At 38.8% G+C, this 9925-nt stretch overlaps 1 long non-coding RNA gene across 1 annotated transcript; it reads left to right on the forward strand.

Annotated features, from left to right (window-relative positions):
• The first annotated feature begins 7493 nt into the window (after nt 1-7493).
• On the forward strand, nt 7494-9438 carry LOC113047098 (uncharacterized). Its single transcript, XR_003276246.1, has 3 exons — nt 7494-7588; nt 8288-8404; nt 9311-9438. It is a non-coding gene; the product is annotated as an uncharacterized LOC113047098 (long non-coding RNA).
• Nucleotides 9439-9925: the final 487 nt, after the last annotated feature.

The following is a 9925-nucleotide window of genomic DNA, read 5'->3' on the forward strand; positions in this document are numbered from 1 at the left end:
CTTGTTTGGTCACGGGCTTAAATCGCGTTCTGGAGGGGTTATTGCATTACAAAAATTAACCATGGTTTAAAAAAAAAAAAAAAAAAAACCTGTTTAGATTGTATCTGTGTGGTTATAGATCTTCGATGTAGTAATGACAGTAGTTAAACTAAACCAGGGTTTGTATGGAGAGGTCGTCCATAAGAGTAGTCCAAATCAACAGTTCTCAAGGCCTGGGATTATATAGGAACAGATTGTCATTTTGTGAGAGATTACGGCCTAAATTAATGTAGTGAGTTGAGGCCCTAAACGCTAACGTTGTGCTAGATTTATGTAACCTTCAGTTTTGATTTGTCACATTGATAAATGTAACATTGTAATGAACTGTTGCATTACTTAAGTACAATACATTGTAGCATGACAATAAAGATCAAATCTGCTTAATAAACACCTTAGTTTAATTCTGTATATCTCTCCATAATCAAAGTGTAATTATTTTATAGTTTTTTATACTTATTTTATATATATCTATTTTTCCAGATTGAAATGCCACCACGAATCAGCCCTCTTAAGGATGCCATGCATCATGTCGTCACGAAGTCTGACAAAACTAAATTAGAAGTGAAGTACATCAATGCGGTGAAAGGTAAGGTGGTGTCTGGTATGACTGATTTATCACTTAATAATTACGAAATATGGAACCATAACCTTGTGAGTATGGAATAGAAAAACTCTGTTAATTAGGAACCAGGTTGCAGAATATTTTAAATAAGCTATTAATGTGTTCTGTGTGCACAATTATCATCCTTTATCTGCAAGATTTATTTATTTTTTTTGATAAATGTTTTTGCTGTATCTGCAGGACGTGGATTATTTGCAAAAGGTTCCTTTAGCAAAGGAGATTTTATTGTGGAGTACAGGGGTGAGTTGATCAATTATGCAGAGCTGGAGAGGAGAAGAAAACTCTACCACCCATCCTGTGCTGTTTTTATGTTCGAGTTTAAGTGGAGAGGGAAAACATGGTGGTAAGAAGTCACATTGCACCAAAGCTATATTCCTTGTGCTATAGCATAGTAAATAAGGCCGCATTTACACTGCAGCTCTTCATGACCAATTCTGATTTTGTGAATGTATCCTTTTTTTGACAACGTGCTTAGATTTTTTTTTTAAGAGTGACACTTATCCAGTGTGTGCATTTTAAACGGCATTTGGTGACTATCTAAAAAAAAACAGTTACAGTATGACATCAGGAATCAAATTCAATAGTACATTGTCTTATGAAACTAGTTTGACCAGTTAACAGTTAGCTAAGGGGTAATTAGTCCTGAATTAGGCCTGAAACTGATCTGATAATATCTGAATCCATGCTCTTCACTTTTCTTCTTAAACGCTCGTGACTCTTATCTGATCTGTGCCACATGGGATGAAGAGAACTGGAATTGGGTCAATTGAACCATGCAGTGTAAATGCAGCCTAAGACACTGATTTGTGTTGATGTATTATAACACTTGTATTTATCCTTTTTCCCTTTTTTTCTCTCAAATTTAAGCATTGATGCATCTAGGGAAGATGGATCATTTGGGCGGTTAGTTAACGATGACCACCAACATCCAAATTGTAAGATGAAGAAAATCGATGTGAATGGAAAGGCACACCTGTGTTTATTTGCGCTGAAAGACATTAAAGAAGGAGAAGAAATCACATATGATTATGGGGGAGACGACTGCCCATGGAGAACCCAAGTAAGTTGCAGAAATAACTAACTTTTGGTTGTTGAAGAAATTAGAATTTGAATCTATTAGAAATATGAAAATAATTTGTAACCATTATGACTTGAGGGTCGGTGTTTTTTATTTTATTTTTTATGTACATTGAATAATGGGGTCTTATGTTCTTAGACCAATTTAGGGGTTAAATGTGGGCACTCTGATGCTTCTCTCCAGTCACAGACTCCAATGGATGATGCTTCTCTCCAGTCACAGACTCTGATGGATGATGCTTTTGGTCAAACCAGGTCTCCTCAACAGGTACGGTCACATTTATCAATGGAAAGTTATGTCTACTGTCAGTTTTTTCCATGTTTTTTGTGTTTTTGGAGCATATTTTGATGCGTATCTGCTGTAAACTAGTTCCCTCAACAGTTTATCAACATGTGTCCAGTAGGTTAGAGGTAGTGGAATATTTGGGGCCAGTTTTATCCTTCACAAGTAACTTTTTCTTGGTTAATTGGTGCTTTAAAATTTTCACTCACGACGTCCCCACAACACACTTTCGGTCGCTCAGTGTTGGGAGTTGAGATGTTGTGTGAGATTAGATGAATCTGGTCCCCATGAGGAACAATAACGTTGTGTGTGAAAGGTCCCCATGAGGCCCTGTTTTATTCAAGATGTGTGTGTGAGCGCAGACAGAGGATGTTGGACAGGGATAAATGTTTAAAATGAGGCTGATTGTCTCATTGGTCATTCAGTGTCTGCATCAGATTAGTCTCTTGTGTTTCCATGTTGTGAAATCTTCTCATTATTGGTGTTGTCTCTTGCAGGAGAGCAGCATTGCTGCTAATAGCAGAGCAGCAGGTGACTCTGATGCTTCTCTCCAGTCACAGACTCCAATGGATGATGCTTCTCTCCAGTCACAGACTCTGATGGATGATGCTTTTGGTCAAACCAGGTCGCCTCAACAGGTACGGTCACATTTATCAATGGAAAGTTATGTCTACTGTCAGTTTTTTCCATGTTTTTTGTGTTTTTGGAGCATATTTTGATGCGTATCTGCTGTAAACTAGTTCCCTCAACAGTTTATCAACATGTGTCCAGTAGGTTAGAGGTAGTGGAATATTTGGGGCCAGTTTTATCCTTCACAAGTAACTTTTTCTTGGTTAATTGGTGCTTTAAAATTTTCACTCACGACGTCCCCACAACACACTTTCGGTCGCTCAGTGTTGGGAGTTGAGATGTTGTGTGAGATTAGATGAATCTGGTCCCCATGAGGAACAATAACGTTGTGTGTGAAAGGTCCCCATGAGGCCCTGTTTTATTCAAGATGTGTGTGTGAGCGCAGACAGAGGATGTTGGACAGGGATAAATGTTTAAAATGAGGCTGATTGTCTCATTGGTCATTCAGTGTCTGCATCAGATTAGTCTCTTGTGTTTCCATGTTGTGAAATCTTCTCATTATTGGTGTTGTCTCTTGCAGGAGAGCAGCATTGCTGCTAATAGCAGAGCAGCAGGTGACTCTGATGCTTCTCTCCAGTCACAGACTCCAATGGATGATGCTTCTCTCCAGTCACAGACTCTGATGGATGATGCTTTTGGTCAAACCAGGTCTCCTCAACAGGTACGGTCACATTTATCAATGGAAAGTTATGTCTACTGTCAGTTTTTTTCCATGTTCTTTGTGTTTTTGGAGCATATTTTGATGCGTATCTGCTGTAAACTAGTTCCCTCAACAGTTTATCAACATGTGTCCAGTAGGTTAGAGATAGTGGAATATTTGGGGCCAGTTTTGTCCTTCACAAGTAATTTTTACTTGGTTAATTGGTGCTTTAAAATGTACACTCACGACGTCCCCACAACACACTTTCGGTCGCTCAGTGTTGGGAGTTGAGATGTTGGTTACTAGTCTCTTGTGTTTCCATGTTGTGAAATCTTCTCATTATTGGTGTTGTCTCTTGCAGGAGAGCAGCATTGCTGCTAATAGCAGAGCAGCAGGTGACTCTGATGCTTCTCTCCAGTCACAGACTCCAATGGATGATGCTTCTCTCCAGTCACAGACTCTGATGGATGATGCTTTTGGTCAAACCAGGTCGCCTCAACAGGTACGGTCACATTTATCAATGGAAAGTTATGTCTACTGTCAGTTTTTTCCATGTTTTTTTGTGTTTTTGGAGCATATTTTGATGCGTATCTGCTGTAAACTAGTTCCCTCAACAGTTTATCAACATGTGTCCAGTAGGTTAGAGGTAGTGGAATATTTGGGGCCAGTTTTATCCTTCACAAGTAACTTTTTCTTGGTTAATTGGTGCTTTAAAAATTTCACTCACGACGTCCCCACAACACACTCTCGGTCGCTCAGTGTTGGGAGTTGAGATGTTGTGTGAGATTAGATGAATCTGGTCCCCATGAGGAACAATAACGTTGTGTGTGAAAGGTCCCCATGAGGCCCGTTTTATTCAAGATGTGTGTGTGAGCGCAGACAGAGGATGTTGGACAGGGATAAATGTTTAAAATGAGGCTGATTGTCTCATTGGTCATTCAGTGTCTGCATCAGATTAGTCTCTTGTGTTTCCATGTTGTGAAATCTTCTCATTATTGGTGTTGTCTCTTGCAGGAGAGCAGCATTGCTGCTAATAGCAGAGCAGCAGGTGACTCTGATGCTTCTCTCCAGTCACAGACTCCAATGGATGATGCTTCTCTCCAGTCACAGACTCTGATGGATGATGCTTTTGGTCAAACCAGGTCTCCTCAACAGGTACGGTCACATTTATCAATGGAAAGTTATGTCTACTGTCAGTTGTTTCCATGTTTTTTGTGTTTTTGGAGCATATTTTGATGCGTATCTGCTGTAAACTAGTTCCCTCAACAGTTTATCAACATGTGTCCAGTAGGTTAGAGGTAGTGGAATATTTGGGGCCAGTTTTATCCTTCACAAGTAACTTTTTCTTGGTTAATTGGTGCTTTAAAATTTTCACTCACGACGTCCCCACAACACACTCTCGGTCGCTCAGTGTTGGGAGTTGAGATGTTGTGTGAGATTAGATGAATCTGGTCCCCATGAGGAACAATAACGTTGTGTGTGAAAGGTCCCCATGAGGCCCTGTTTTATTCAAGATGTGTGTGTGAGCGCAGACAGAGGATGTTGGACAGGGATATTTTTCACTTTTGATCTCTGGTCAACTTTTTTTATTTTCATATTTCAAATGCAATAGAAATGTCAAATATTGTTTATACTTTGTTTACAGATTGCAACCCAGAGCCACAATGAAAATGAGATTTTTGTGCCAAAACTGAGACGGACTAAAAGTGTCATAGTAAGTTTAAGTCACAACAAGAGACGTGATGTCTTTTTTTTTTCTCATTCCTTAGATCATTCTCCTCATCAGTAATTTATGTAATATTAATATATTCTCATGTGATATTGACTGCAAAGTATCAGAGAATTATTCAATTTTATTTTACTTTAAGACCAAAATGATCAGATTCATACTGTTCATAACAGTGTTCATAACTTTTGCACTGAGAACTTTATTATAACATGGTAAGAAGCAGCAAATCATCACATGTGACTTGCAAAATTGAGGGGAAAAAAAAACCTCAACAGATTAACACATTATTAGAGACACATTAAATTGGCTTCTATTGTCAAAATCAAATGATCAATTAATTGCAGCAGTTCTACCCATTTCTTTATTTATTTTATTTTTATTTATTTTTAGATGAAAGACACAAATCTTGAAGATTCTGATGAGCTCTTTGATTCTACACCAGAGAGTTCCGATGATTATGTTCCAGATACCACTTCCGAAAGCGACAGTGATGTTAGCCTTACACTAAACCAGGCAAAACGTCGGCTTCTTGATGAACTGGATATTGATCAGTCTGGCTCAGTGAGTTGCCCTGATTGTGACACCACAACGTCAGACAAAATGCACAATGTTGCGTCTGAAGCATCTGGAACAGGAGAAGAACCCAGTTCAAGTCAGAACACAACAGACGGAATAGTTGTTAGTGCATACCAAAAAAGAGATGGTGCTAGAGTGTACAACAAGAGACATTACTGCTTGTACTGCAGTAAACCCTATGCTAAGATGGCAAGGCATCTAGAAAGTTCACATGAAAATAAGTCTGATGTGGCTAGAGCTCTAAGCTTTCCAAAGGGTTCAAAGGAGAGGAAAAAACAGCTTGATTATATTCGCAACAGAGGAAACTATGCTCACAATGCAGCTGTTATGGAGTCAGGAAAGGGGGAACTAGTGCCATTTAAACGACCACGTAAAGAAGTGCAGGGAGAAGATTTCATGCATTGTGCATACTGTCAAGGACTTTTTACAAGAAAGGTCCTGTGGAGACACATGCGTACTTGTAGACTTCAACCACAATCAGACCCTCCCAAACCAGGAAAAAACCGTGTTCAGTCCATGTGTACCTACACAGGGCCTGTGCCTTCAAACATGACCAAACAACTGTGGGGAGTAATCAGTGCCATGAATCCTGACCCAATCACAGATATAATAAAAAATGACAGAGTAATTACTGCTATTGGGCAGCACTTGTTGAACAAAGGTGGGCTATCAGATAAGAATAAACAATGTGTGCGGGAGAAGATGCGAGAACTGGGAAGATTGATTCACAATGCCAGGAAAGTCACCTCCTTAAAAACACTGGAAGATTGTGTAAATCCAAAGAAGTACATGGAGACCGTCAAAGCTGTTAAGTATACATGTGGGTATGACAGTGAAACCGACAAATTCTTGATTCCATCACTTGCTAACAAGCTTGGGAATTCCCTGGTTAAAGTATGCCAACTCTTGAAAGCTCAGGGCTTAATCTACAATGACAAACAGCTTGTGAAGAATGCCAGTGAGTTTCAAGAAGTCCATGCGAATAAGTGGAACGAGATGATCTCTGCTACAGCATTGAGGAATATCAGGGAAGCAAAGTGGAATGTGCCCACGCTCATGCCCTTTACTGAAGACGTACAAAAACTCCATACGTTTCTCAGTCAAGTGCAAGATGAGTGGTTCAACCTGCTCTCTGAAAGTCCATCTACTAAAGCCTGGATGGAGCTGGCCAAGGTGTGTCTGGCTCAGATGATTCTCTTTAATCGGCGGAGAGAAGGAGAGGTGGCGAGCATGCCTTTGTCTGTGTTTTTATCAAGAGACACTTCTGATCCACATGAGGATGTGGACTGGGCTCTCTCCGAAGTGGAGAAGAAACTCTGTAGACACTTCACAAGGGTTATCACCAGGGGAAAGCGTGGTCGGCCAGTTCCAGTCCTTCTGACTCCAAAAATGCTGTGTTCCTTAGAACTCCTTGTTAAGCAGAGAGAGGCGTGTGGGGTTTTAAAAGACAATGCCTATATGTTTGCTAGACCAGAAGCCATGACACATTTCCGAGGGTCAGACTGCCTCCGTGGCTTTGCAAAGGCTTGTGGTGCAAAGTGTCCCAAGGCACTGACATCTACCAGGCTGCGTAAGCATGCCGCGACCCTTTCAACAGTGCTGAACATGACCGACACCGAGATGGACCAGCTGGCAAACTTTCTCGGGCACGACATCAGAATCCATCGTGAGTTCTATCGACTCCCTGAGAAGACCCTGCAACTTGCCAAGATCAGCAAAGTTTTAATGGCTCTTGAGCAAGGAAGATTAGCTGAGTTCCATGGCAAGAACTTGGATGAAATTGGGATTGATCCTGATGGTTTGTTAATTTAATAGATTTTTTTTAACCATCTATTCCTATACCAAGTTTGCAAACCATTATATACCACCGTAAAGCTGTATTTTGAACTTCCACAGAAAAAGTAATTGACTGTGATGAGGAAGAACAAGTTAATTACTGTGATGAGGAAGACAGGAGCATACAAGAGGGACACTGTTCATCTACTGTTGACGGTTTGTATTACTGTCAGAATACACCATTACATTTTGTAGTTATTGATCGTTATCAATCAAGTGACTTGTGAAGACCTGATGGGCAAACACATTGTTCCAGCGCAGAAGATGATTCAGTACACTAAAGTATTTATTTTTTGTCAAAACTACTGTCAAATGCCTCCAAGCTATTCTTCAACATTATCATTTTATTACATATGATTAAGTATGAATATAAATTGATCTATTTTATTATCAACATGTTTTACTGTAAACTTTGTTTTTGAGGAACTTAATACTATAAAATTAAGGGTTCATAAGAGAAAGTTAAATTTATTATGTAAAGCTAGCTGATCCACTCTCTTCTGTTGGGTGGGTCGAGGCACAAAACGAATTGTGACATGATTCCTTTTTGACTAAAAATGAAGTACTCCGTTTAAAGAGTTTGAGCTTATTTTTTCTAAAATGTTTCTTGAAAAGACATGATGTAGATTGTAGTTCAGTTATACTTCCAATGATTAAAACAACTGCACACTTTAGGGTTAATTTCACTTACGGTATCTACTGTATAATCATGATTTAAATTCATTAGTTGGACAATAACACCCATCACTTGTGCATTGTCAGAATTTTATAGCACATTTACTACTATTTATTTTTTATATATATATATTACTTCTCTTTCTGAAAATGTTGAACTTTGATTATTTCCCATCAAAGCTTCAGCCGAGGTGGCACTTCCTGCTACCGAGAGGAATATGTCACACACGAGAGGCAAACCATCATCAGAAGTGCCGATGTCTTCAGGAGCCAGTGCTATGAGACCACCTTGCAAAGGTGAACTCTTTACACATTTCTCTTTGGTACGTCTGTTGTTTTCTGTAGGATTAAATTCAACTAGACTTGGCTAAACGTTGCAGTAGCAGCCACATGGTAAAAAAGAATGCTCATTTTAATCACTGATAAGCTTATATCTGTTTGACATTTTATCCCTGAGAAATTCTAAATTCATGCCTCTGTCATTTCAAAGCCACCAGTTACCCTACACTGAAAAAGAAACAAGAAGTAAATTTACTTATGCACAAGCATTTTTCAAGTAAATTTAACACATTTGGAAATTAAGTAAATCTACTTAAGTTAAGTAAAAAAAAAAATGCATTGCATATTGTCTTTTAGAGAGGGTCATAGATCCTTCTGAAATACATAAATGCACCGTCTCTGGCAAGAATATCAATCTCTCTCTCTCTCTCTCTCTCTCTCTCTCGACAATTCAAAAAATGACTTACAGACACCTGGTTATATCTTATGTATTTAGTCACAAATTTCTGAGCTAAATCTAGTTAAAGTACCCCTTTTATGCTTTCTCAGGTATGACCTTTCATGTAGTGTGTAATATAAAAGATCAAATGTAAAAAGGTCAAAGTTCAGGACAAATTAAATTAGTCTCCCAAAAGGAAGAAACGAGTCCTCCGTAATTCCAGACTTACTTACTGCATGAACCTACACAGGTTTGTAACAAAAGCCCAGCCTCTGGTTTTCATTGGCTCTGTGCGAATGTGTAATTTGACCTACTCTCAAACAACGGTAGAACCGACAACAGACTGGGACATCTGACCAATCAAAACAGAGTCGAGTTTCGATAAAGGAGGGTTTAGAGAGAGATTGAATCCTTGAATGAATGAACTTTGGATTGGAATTCCAGCATACACTCTTAATCATTTCTTATTTTCTGATCACTTTAAGGTAAAAGTAGCCAGAAGAAAGCTCCCTGGCAGCAGGCAGAGGTGCAGGCGGTGGAAAGGCACCTGAAGTCATTCATCATATCTGGCACTGTACCAGCAAAGAGTGACTGTGAGAAATGCTTGAAAGCTGAACCAGAAGCTCTGAGGAACCGTGATTGGAAGACAGTAAAATTTTATGTTTATAATCGCATTACAGCTTACAAAAAGAAATTGCAGTGCAGATAATACTGTAAAGATGCAACTATCTGGCATGGCAAGTTTTGTTAAAGTTAAAGCCACAGCAGCACTTAAAGAAATAGAATAACTTAAACCATTAAACCAGTGCAAGGCCACACGCTGAAAGCATTGGTCTAACAAAAGTTGAAATCCATGTTTGTGAAAGGAAGCATGTGAGAAAGTTTATAACTTTTATAAGTTTATAAAAGTGATTTTTTTTTTTTTTACATTTATTACAACAGGACTGAGGTTTTGTTTTGAGGTTTGACTTAGAGTTATGTGAAATTTAACTCAATAAAAGTTGAATTCAGTCATTTTAATCTGAATTAATGTCTTGAAGTTAAAGTAGTAGTAGGTTTATTGTATTGATAAGTATCCAGTGATTGAGTAGTAGCTGATG

Source organism: Carassius auratus, chromosome 1, assembly GCF_003368295.1.
Source record: "Carassius auratus strain Wakin chromosome 1, ASM336829v1, whole genome shotgun sequence".
Classification (NCBI taxonomy): Eukaryota; Metazoa; Chordata; class Actinopteri; order Cypriniformes; family Cyprinidae; genus Carassius; species Carassius auratus.